This window comes from Cryptomeria japonica, unplaced genomic scaffold (genome assembly GCF_030272615.1).
Source record: "Cryptomeria japonica unplaced genomic scaffold, Sugi_1.0 HiC_scaffold_162, whole genome shotgun sequence".
Lineage (NCBI taxonomy): Eukaryota > Viridiplantae > Streptophyta > Pinopsida > Cupressales > Cupressaceae > Cryptomeria > Cryptomeria japonica.
The window spans coordinates 111,156-122,500 of NW_026728984.1; the positions used below are offsets into that span (position 1 = coordinate 111,156).

Genomic DNA, 11,345 nt, shown 5'->3' on the forward strand with positions numbered 1-11,345 from the left:
CATGGGTGTCGAGTTGGGTGCCTGATGGGTGCTTCTTGTCAAGTTTTAGTCGTCGGGACTCATTTCGAGCCTTAGAGGTCGTTTCTTGTCCGGTTGCCCTGTCTTCGACCTGGGAACCCAATTTTGGTCCTCGGGTCCCATTTTTTTTTGTCTCGCATCCCACTTTTGGCCTGTGGCCTTTTCGGGGTCGATTCTCGTTTTGGGCATCAGAGCATGTTTCTTCTCCTAAAACCCAATATTTGTTTATTAAGTCTCGGAACACATTTTTGTTCTCGTGGACCCATCATGGGTCTTGGAACGCATTTGTGGTCCTTGGGTCCCATTTTGCATCCCGAAACTTGTGTTTTGGTGCTTGATCCCTATTTTGGGTGCCCACCTTGCACCAAGTGCGCACCCGGGGCAAACCGAGCGCCTTGGTGCACCGGGGCAAGATCGAGCGTGCACCCGAGGCGCCCCGAACATGCACCAAGGTGCACTCGGCCCACATGTGAGCGCAGGTCGTTGCGCCCGAGGTGGTGTGTGGGCACCGCGTTGCAGACGGGACACTGCACGCACACGACGCCCCCTCCAGGTGCACGCACGTAGGCCGGGCCGGGTGCACACCCGACGCCCTAGCAAGGTGCGCGCACCCGGGCAGGGCTCACACTTGGCGAACGGGGCGCACTTCGCGAGGGAGGGTGTGCACCTCGACGGGGGTGGGTGGCCGGGGTGGATTCGCACGTGGGTCGCGGTTTGCTAAGTACACACTGCGACAAGCTCATAACGGGTGCGATCATACCAGCGTTAGTGCACCGGATCCCATCAGAACTCCGCAGTTAAGCGCGCTTGGGCCGGAGTAGTACTGGGATGGGTGACCTCCCGGGAAGTCCCGGTGTTGCACCCTTTTTTAGTTTTTCGCCGGGCGTCGCAATGCTATTTGAATAAACCTTTTGCCCGTTTGCGTTCTCGTCGGGGCCGGGCCGGGCCGGGGTGCGCTGCCCGCACTACCGCGCGCGCGGGGGCGACACCGAGCGCGCACCCGAGGCGCCCCGAGCACACAGGCCACGGTGCAACCCGGGCGTTGTGCGCGCACCCCGGTGCGCCCGAGGTGCTGCGCGCGCACCCAGGTGAAATCGGTGTGCACCTCGGCCAGTGCGCGCTCGGTCGAGTCGCGCACGTTGGCCAAGGTGCACGGTGATGTTTCTTACTCTAAGGTTCCGCACCAGACGCCCGGGACAGGTGAGCGAAGCTGGGCGGGGCCGGGTGCGCGGCCGGGGCAGGTGCACGCAGCTGGAGAGAGCTTTGGAGCACACTTCGGAGCGCACCAATGATGCGCTCCATTCAAAAGTTTCCTGAAAAGGCAAAAAAAGTTGAGATTATAGAATTTCCCACTTGAGAGATTGTAAAAAAAAAAAATTTAAAATGAAGGAAACGCGGGTGCCAAGGTGTGCGCAGCCCAGCCAAGGTGTGCGCACCAAGGCGCCCACCCTGGCGAAGGTGCACGCAAGGTGCGCACCCGAGGCAAACCGGACAATTAACCCAACTTTCGACTTCGCGCGCACCTTGGAGCGCACTTCGGAGCGCTCCTTGGTGCGCACCAATCTTGGGCACCTCGGAGTGCACCATGGCGCCCACCAAGGTGCGCACCCGGGGCAAACCGAGCTCCGACTTCGTGCGCACCTTGGAGCGCACGAAAGGTGCGCACCATGGCGCCCACCAAGGTGCGCAGCCCAGCCAAGGCGTGCGCATCAAGGTGCGCACCCTGGCGAAGGTGCGCACCCGGGGCAAACCGAGCTCCGACTTCGTGCGCACCTTGGAGCGCACAAAAGGTGCGCAACCCAGCCAAGGTGTGCGCACCCCGGTCAAACCGAGCTCCGAATCGTGCGCACCAGAGGTGCACGCCATCGTGCGCACCTTGGAGCACACTTCGGAGCCCTCCTTGGTGCGCGCCGATGTTGCGCACCTCGGAGCGCACCCGGGGAAAACAATGCAATTAACCCGACTTTCGACTTCGTGGGCACCTCGGAGCGCTCTCGGGTTCGCACCTCGGAGCACACCGAGGTGCGCACCTTTGATGCGCTGCCTTCACCAATTTCCAGAAAAGGCAAGAAAACATTGAGAAGGTGTGCGCACCGAGGTGCCCACCCTGGCGAAGGTGCACGCGAGGTGCGCACCCGGGGCAAACCGGGCTCCGACTTCGTGCACGCCGCACCTTGGAGCACACTTCGGAGCGCTCCTTGGTGCGCACCAGGGCGCGCAACCCAGCCGAGGTGCCCACCCCGGCGAAGGTGCACGCGAGGTGCGCACCCGGGGCAAACCGGGCTCCGACTTCGTGCACGCCATGGTGCCCACCGCGGCGAAGGTGCACGCGAGGTGCGCACCCGGGGCAAACCGGGCTCCGACTTCGTGCACGCCGCACCTTGGAGCACACTTCGGAGCGCTCCTTGGTGCGCACCATGGTGCCCACCAGGGCGCGCAACCCCGCCGAAGGTGCACGCGAGGTGCGCACCCGGGGCAAACCGGGCTCCGACTTCGTGCACGCCGCACCTTGGAGCACACTTCGGAGCGCTCCTTGGTGCGCACCATGGTGCCCACCAGGGCGCGCAACCCCGCCGAAGGTGCACGCGAGGTGCGCACCCGGGGCAAACCGGGCTCCGACTTCGTGCACGCCATGGTGCGCACCGCGGCGAAGGTGCGCACCCGGGGCAAACCGGGCTCCGACTTCGTGCACGCCGCACCTTGGAGCACACTTCGGAGCGCTCCTTGGTGCGCACCAGGGCGCGCAACCCAGCCGAGGTGCCCACCCCGGCGAAGGTGCACGCGAGGTGCGTACCCGGGGCAAACCGGGCTCCGACTTCGTGCACGCCGCACCTTGGAGCACACTTCGGAGCGCTCCTTGGTGCGCACCATGGTGCCCACCAGGCCGCGCAACCCAGCCAAGGTGTGCGCACCAAGGTGCACGCGAGGTGCGCACCCGGGGCAAACCGGGGTCCGACTTCGTGCACGCCGCACCTTGGAGCACACATCGGGGCGCTCCCGGGTTCGCACCGGCGTTGCGCACCGTGGTGGGCACCTCGGAGCACACCAAGGTGGGCAGCGAGGTGCGCACCTTTGATGCGATGCCTTCACTAATTTCCATAAAAGGCAAAAAAAAAACGAGATTTTAAAATTTCCGTTTTGAAAGATAGTGAGAAAAAGGGAATGCTGGTGCCATCTTGAGCCCGCCCTGGTGCGCAGCCCAGCCAAGGTGTGCGCACCAAGGTGCCCACCCTGGCGAAGGTGCGCGCCCGGGCAATTAACCCAACTTCCAACTTCGCGCGCGCCAGGGTGGGAGCGCACCCAACAACCGGGCCTGGGAAGAGCCAATGCGAGAAACCCCACCAAACGCTCTGACAAAAAAAGAGGGGGCGCTCCAGTAACCCCGCTTCGGAGCGCACCCTGGGCAAACCCAGCCAAGGTGCCCACCCCGGCCAAGGTGCAGGCGAGGTGCGCACCCGGGGCAAACCGGGCTCCGACAACGTGCACGCCGCACCTTGGAGCACACTTCGTAGCGCTCCCGGGTGCGCACCTCAGAGCACACCAAGGTGGGCAGCGAGGTGCGCACCTTTGATGCGCTGCCTTCACTAATTTCCAGAAAAGGCAAAAAAAAAAGGAGATTTTAAAATTTCCGTTTTGAAAGATAGTGAAAAAAACGGAACGCGCGTGCCATCTTGAGCCCGCCCTGGTGCGCAGCCCAGGTAAGGTGCCCACCCTGGCAAAGGTGCGCACCCGGGCAATTAACCCTACTTCCGACTTCGTGCGCGCCAGGGTGGCAACCGGGCCTCGGAAGAGCCAATGCGAGAAACCCCACCAAACGCTCCGACAAAAAAAGAGGCGGCGCTCCAATAACCCCGCTTCGGAGCGCAGCCGGGGCAAACCCAGCCAAGGTGCCCACCCCGACGAAGGTGCACGCGAGGTGCGCACCCGGGGCAAACCGGGCTCCGACAACGTGCACGCAGCACCTTGGAGCACACTTCGAAGCACTCCCGGGTGCCCACCGGCGTTGCGCACCGTGGTGGGCAGCGAGGTGCGCACCTTTGATGCGCTGCCTTCACTAATTTCCAGAAAAAGGCAAAAAAAAATGAGATTTTAAAATTTCCGTTTTGAAAGATAGTGAAAAAAAAGGAACGCGGGTGCCATCTTGAGCCCGCCCTGGTGCGCAGCCCAGGCAAGGCATGCGCACCAAGGTGCCCACCCGAGGTGCACACCCGGGGCAAACCGGGCTCCGACTTCGTGCAGGCCGCACCTTGGAGCACACTTCGGAGCGCTCCTTGGTGCGCACCATGGTGCCCACCAGGGCGCGCAACCCAGCCAAGGTCTGCACACTAAGGTGCCCACCCCGGCGAAGGTGCACGCGAGGTGCGCACCCGGGGCAAACCGGGCTCCGACTTCGTGCACGCCATGGTGCCCACCGCGGCGAAGGTGCACGCGAGGTGCGCACCCGGGGCAAACCGGGCTCCGACTTCGTGCACGCCGCACCTTGGAGCACACTTCGGAGCGCTCCTTGGTGCGCACCATGGTGCCCACCAGGGCGCGCAACCCAGCCAAGGTGTGCGCACCAAGGTGCACGCGAGGTGCGCACCCGGGGCAAACCGGGGTCCGACTTCGTGCACGCCGCACCTTGGAGCACACATCGGAGCGCTCCCAGGTTCGCACCAGCGTTGCGCACCTTTGATGCGCTGCCTTCACTAATTTCCAGAAAAGGCAAAAAAAAACGATATTTTAAAATTTCCGTTCTGAAAGATAGTGAAAAAAACGGAACGCGGGTGCCATCTTGAGCCCTTCCTGGTGCGCAGCCCAGGCAAGTTGTGCGCACCAAGGTGCCCACCCTGGCGGAGGTGCGCGCCCGGGGCAAACCGGGCTCCGACTTCGTGCACTGCATGGTGCCCACCAAGGCGCGCAACCCAGCCAAGGTGCCCACCGCAGCGAAGGTGCACGCGAGGTGCACACCCGGGGCAAACCGGGCTCCGACTTCGTGCACGCCGCACCTTGGAGCACACTTCAGAGCGCTCCTTGGTGCGCACCAGGGCGCGCAACCCAGCCGAGGTGCCCACCCCGGCGAAGGTGCACGCGAGGTGCGCACCCGGGGCAAACCGGGCTCCGACTTCGTGCACGCCATGGTGCCCACCGCGGCGAAGGTGCGCACCCGGGGCAAACCGGGCTCCGACTTCGTGCACGCCGCACCTTGGAGCACACTTCGGAGCGCTCCTTGGTGCGCACCATGGTGCCCACCAGGCCGCGCAACCCAGCCAAGGTGTGCGCACCAAGGTGCACGCGAGGTGCGCACCCGGGGCAAACCGGGGTCCGACTTCGTGCACGCCGCACCTTGGAGCACACATCGGGGCGCTCCCGGGTTCGCACCGGCGTTGCGCACCGTGGTGGGCACCTCGGAGCACACCAAGGTGGGCAGCGAGGTGCGCACCTTTGATGCGATGCCTTCACTAATTTCCATAAAAGGCAAAAAAAAAACGAGATTTTAAAATTTCCGTTTTGAAAGATAGTGAGAAAAAGGGAATGCTGGTGCCATCTTGAGCCCGCCCTGGTGCGCAGCCCAGCCAAGGTTTGCGCACCAAGGTGCCCACCCTGGCGAAGGTGCGCGCCCGGGCAATTAACCCAACTTCCAACTTCGCGCGCGCCAGGGTGGGAGCGCACCCAACAACCGGGCCTGGGAAGAGCCAATGCGAGAAACCCCACCAAACTCTCTGACAAAAAAAGAGGGGGCGCTCCAGTAACCCCGCTTCGGAGCGCACCCTGGGCAAACCCAGCCAAGGTGCCCACCCCGGCCAAGGTGCAGGCGAGGTGCGCACCCGGGGCAAACCGGGCTCCGACAACGTGCACGCCGCACCTTGGAGCACACTTCGTAGCGCTCCCGGGTGCGCACCTCAGAGCACACCAAGGTGGGCAGCGAGGTGCGCACCTTTGATGCGCTGCCTTCACTAATTTCCAGAAAAGGCAAAAAAAAAAGGAGATTTTAAAATTTCCGTTTTGAAAGATAGTGAAAAAAACGGAACGCGCGTGCCATCTTGAGCCCGCCCTGGTGCGCAGCCCAGGTAAGGTGCCACCCTGGCAAAGGTGCGCACCCGGGCAATTAACCCTACTTCCGACTTCGTGCGCGCCAGGGTGGCAACCGGGCCTCGGAAGAGCCAATGCGAGAAACCCCACCAAACGCTCCGACAAAAAAAGAGGCGGCGCTCCAATAACCCCGCTTCGGAGCGCAGCCGGGGCAAACCAAGCCAAGGTGCCCACCCCGACGAAGGTGCACGCGAGGTGCGCACCCGGGGCAAACCGGGCTCCGACAACGTGCACGCAGCACCTTGGAGCACACTTCGAAGCACTCCCGGGTGCCCACCGGCGTTGCGCACCGTGGTGGGCAGCGAGGTGCGCACCTTTGATGCGCTGCCTTCACTAATTTCCAGAAAAAGGCAAAAAAAAATGAGATTTTAAAATTTCCGTTTTGAAAGATAGTGAAAAAAAAGGAACGCGGGTGCCATCTTGAGCCCGCCCTGGTGCGCAGCCCAGGCAAGGCATGCGCACCAAGGTGCCCACCCGAGGTGCACACCCGGGGCAAACCGGGCTCCGACTTCGTGCAGGCCGCACCTTGGAGCACACTTCGGAGCGCTCCTTGGTGCGCACCATGGTGCCCACCAGGGCGCACCCGAGGCAAACCGGGCTCCGACTTCGTGCACGCCGCACCTTGGAGCACACATCGGAGCGCTCCCAGGTTCGCACCAGCGTTGCGCACCTTTGATGCGCTGCCTTCACTAATTTCCAGAAAAGGCAAAAAAAAACGATATTTTAAAATTTCCGTTCTGAAAGATAGTGAAAAAAACGGAACGCGGGTGCCATCTTGAGCCCTTCCTGATGCGCAGCCCAGGCAAGTTGTGCGCACCAAGGTGCCCACCCTGGCGGAGGTGCGCGCCCGGGGCAAACCGGGCTCCGACTTCGTGCACTGCATGGTGCCCACCAAGGCGCGCAACCCAGCCAAGGTGCCCACCGCAGCGAAGGTGCACGCGAGGTGCGCACCCGAGGTGCACACCCGGGGCAAACCGGGCTCCGACTTCGTGCACGCCGCACCTTGGAGCACACTTCAGAGCGCTCCTTGGTACGCACCAGGGCGCGCAACCCAGCCAAGGTGCTCACCCCGGCGAAGGTGCACGCGAGGTGCGCACCCGGGGCAAACCGGGCTCGGACTTCGTGCACGCCGCACCTTGGAGCACACATCGGAGCGCTCCCGGGTTCGCACCAGCATTGCGCACCTTTGATGCGCTGCCTTCACTAATTTCCAGAAAAGGCAAAAAAAAGAAAAAAATGAGATTTTAAAATTTCCGTTTTGAAAGATAGTGAAAAAAACGGAACGCGGGTGCCATCTTGAGCCCGCCCTGGTGTGCAGCCCAGGCAAGTTGTGCGCACCAAGGCACCCACCCTGGCCAAGGTGGGTCACGGGGTGGGTCCTAGGGTGGGTAACGGGGTGGGTACTAAGGTGCGTGCCAAGGTGGGTCATAGGGTGGGTGCCAAGGTGGGCACCAGGGTGGGTGTGCACCAACCCTAGCCAGGGTAGGTCACGGGGTGGTTGTCGGGGTGGGCGTCAAGGAGCCAAGGTGGGTGGCAAGTAGCCAAGTTGCGTGCCAAGGTGGGTGTCGGGGTGGGTGCCAAGGATCCAAGGTGGGTGCCAAGGAACCAAGGTGGGTGTCTGGGTGGGTGCCGAGGTGGGAGCCAGGGTGGGTCCCAAGGTGAGTGCAAAGGTGGGTGCCAGGGTCAAGGTGAGTGCCAATGTGGGTTCCAAGGTGCCAGGGTCAGGGTGAGTGCCAATGTGGGTTCAAAGGTGCTAAGTTGGGTGCGAGGTTGGGTGCGAGGGTGGGTGGGTGCCAAGGTGTGCTAGGTGGAAGCCCGGGTGGGTCGGCATCCCATGGGTGTCGAGTTGGGTGCCTGATGGGTGCTTCTTGTCAAGTTTTAGTCGTCGGGACTCATTTCGAGCCTTAGAGGTCGTTTCTTGTCCGGTTGCCCTGTCTTCGACCTGGGAACCCAATTTTGGTCCTCGGGTCCCATTTTTTTTTGTCTCGCATCCCACTTTTGGCCTGTGGCCTTTTCGGGGTCGATTCTCGTTTTGGGCATCAGAGCATGTTTCTTCTCCTAAAACCCAATATTTGTTTATTAAGTCTCGGAACACATTTTTGTTCTCGTGGACCCATCATGGGTCTTGGAACGCATTTGTGGTCCTTGGGTCCCATTTTGCATCCCGAAACTTGTGTTTTGGTGCTTGATCCCTATTTTGGGTGCCCACCTTGCACCAAGTGCGCACCCGGGGCAAACCGAGCGCCTTGGTGCACCGGGGCAAGATCGAGCGTGCACCCGAGGCGCCCCGAACATGCACCAAGGTGCACTCGGCCCACATGTGAGCGCAGGTCGTTGCGCCCGAGGTGGTGTGTGGGCACCGCGTTGCAGACGGGACACTGCACGCACACGACGCCCCCTCCAGGTGCACGCACGTAGGCCGGGCCGGGTGCACACCCGACGCCCTAGCAAGGTGCGCGCACCCGGGCAGGGCTCACACTTGGCGAACGGGGCGCACTTCGCGAGGGAGGGTGTGCACCTCGACGGGGGTGGGTGGCCGGGGTGGATTCGCACGTGGGTCGCGGTTTGCTAAGTACACACTGCGACAAGCTCATAACGGGTGCGATCATACCAGCATTAGTGCACCGGATCCCATCAGAACTCCGCAGTTAAGCGCGCTTGGGCCGGAGTAGTACTGGGATGGGTGACCTCCCGGGAAGTCCCGGTGTTGCACCCTTTTTTAGTTTTTCGCCGGGCGTCGCAATGCTATTTGAATAAACCTTTTGCCCGTTTGCGTTCTCGTCGGGGCCGGGCCGGGCCGGGGTGCGCTGCCCGCACTACCGCGCGCGCGGGGGCGACACCGAGCGCGCACCCGAGGCGCCCCGAGCACACAGGCCACGGTGCAACCCGGGCGTTGTGCGCGCACCCCGGTGCGCCCGAGGTGCTGCGCGCGCACCCAGGTGAAATCGGTGTGCACCTCGGCCAGTGCGCGCTCGGTCGAGTCGCGCACGTTGGCCAAGGTGCACGGTGATGTTTCTTACTCTAAGGTTCCGCACCAGACGCCCGGGACAGGTGAGCGAAGCTGGGCGGGGCCGGGTGCGCGGCCGGGGCAGGTGCACGCAGCTGGAGAGAGCTTTGGAGCACACTTCGGAGCGCACCAATGATGCGCTCCATTCAAAAGTTTCCTGAAAAGGCAAAAAAAGTTGAGATTATAGAATTTCCCACTTGAGAGATTGTAAAAAAAAAAAATTTAAAATGAAGGAAACGCGGGTGCCAAGGTGTGCGCAGCCCAGCCAAGGTGTGCGCACCAAGGCGCCCACCCTGGCGAAGGTGCATGCAAGGTGCGCACCCGAGGCAAACCGGACAATTAACCCAACTTTCGACTTCGCGCGCACCTTGGAGCGCACTTCGGAGCGCTCCTTGGTGCGCACCAATCTTGGGCACCTCGGAGTGCACCATGGCGCCCACCAAGGTGCGCACCCGGGGCAAACCGAGCTCCGACTTCGTGCGCACCTTGGAGCGCACGAAAGGTGCGCACCATGGCGCCCACCAAGGTGCGCAGCCCAGCCAAGGCGTGCGCATCAAGGTGCGCACCCTGGCGAAGGTGCGCACCCGGGGCAAACCGAGCTCCGACTTCGTGCGCACCTTGGAGCGCACAAAAGGTGCGCAACCCAGCCAAGGTGTGCGCACCCCGGTCAAACCGAGCTCCGAATCGTGCGCACCAGAGGTGCACGCCATCGTGCGCACCTTGGAGCACACTTCGGAGCCCTCCTTGGTGCGCGCCGATGTTGCGCACCTCGGAGCGCACCCGGGGAAAACAATGCAATTAACCCGACTTTCGACTTCGTGGGCACCTCGGAGCGCTCTCGGGTTCGCACCTCGGAGCACACCGAGGTGCGCACCTTTGATGCGCTGCCTTCACCAATTTCCAGAAAAGGCAAGAAAACATTGAGAAGGTGTGCGCACCGAGGTGCCCACCCTGGCGAAGGTGCACGCGAGGTGCGCACCCGGGGCAAACCGGGCTCCGACTTCGTGCACGCCGCACCTTGGAGCACACTTCGGAGCGCTCCTTGGTGCGCACCAGGGCGCGCAACCCAGCCGAGGTGCCCACCCCGGCGAAGGTGCACGCGAGGTGCGCACCCGGGGCAAACCGGGCTCCGACTTCGTGCACGCCATGGTGCCCACCGCGGCGAAGGTGCACGCGAGGTGCGCACCCGGGGCAAACCGGGCTCCGACTTCGTGCACGCCGCACCTTGGAGCACACTTCGGAGCGCTCCTTGGTGCGCACCATGGTGCCCACCAGGGCGCGCAACCCCGCCGAAGGTGCACGCGAGGTGCGCACCCGGGGCAAACCGGGCTCCGACTTCGTGCACGCCGCACCTTGGAGCACACTTCGGAGCGCTCCTTGGTGCGCACCATGGTGCCCACCAGGGCGCGCAACCCCGCCGAAGGTGCACGCGAGGTGCGCACCCGGGGCAAACCGGGCTCCGACTTCGTGCACGCCATGGTGCGCACCGCGGCGAAGGTGCGCACCCGGGGCAAACCGGGCTCCGACTTCGTGCACGCCGCACCTTGGAGCACACTTCGGAGCGCTCCTTGGTGCGCACCAGGGCGCGCAACCCAGCCGAGGTGCCCACCCCGGCGAAGGTGCACGCGAGGTGCGTACCCGGGGCAAACCGGGCTCCGACTTCGTGCACGCCGCACCTTGGAGCACACTTCGGAGCGCTCCTTGGTGCGCACCATGGTGCCCACCAGGCCGCGCAACCCAGCCAAGGTGTGCGCACCAAGGTGCACGCGAGGTGCGCACCCGGGGCAAACCGGGGTCCGACTTCGTGCACGCCGCACCTTGGAGCACACATCGGGGCGCTCCCGGGTTCGCACCGGCGTTGCGCACCGTGGTGGGCACCTCGGAGCACACCAAGGTGGGCAGCGAGGTGCGCACCTTTGATGCGATGCCTTCACTAATTTCCATAAAAGGCAAAAAAAAAACGAGATTTTAAAATTTCCGTTTTGAAAGATAGTGAGAAAAAGGGAATGCTGGTGCCATCTTGAGCCCGCCCTGGTGCGCAGCCCAGCCAAGGTGTGCGCACCAAGGTGCCCACCCTGGCGAAGGTGCGCGCCCGGGCAATTAACCCAACTTCCAACTTCGCGCGCGCCAGGGTGGGAGCGCACCCAACAACCGGGCCTGGGAAGAGCCAATGCGAGAAACCCCACCAAACGCTCTGACAAAAAAAGAGGGGGCGCTCCAGTAACCCCGCTTCGGAGCGCACCCTGGG

The 11,345-nt window shown here is 63.1% G+C and overlaps 2 non-coding genes across 2 annotated transcripts; both read left to right on the forward strand.

The window, feature by feature from the left end:
* The first annotated feature begins 764 nt into the window (after window positions 1-764).
* Window positions 765-883, forward strand: LOC131867061 (5S ribosomal RNA). The gene has a single exon (XR_009365656.1). It is a non-coding gene; the product is annotated as a 5S ribosomal RNA (ribosomal RNA).
* Window positions 884-8,687: 7,804 nt separating this feature from the next.
* Window positions 8,688-8,806, forward strand: LOC131867035 (5S ribosomal RNA). Its single transcript, XR_009365632.1, has one exon. It is a non-coding gene; the product is annotated as a 5S ribosomal RNA (ribosomal RNA).
* The last annotated feature ends 2,539 nt before the right edge of the window (window positions 8,807-11,345 follow it).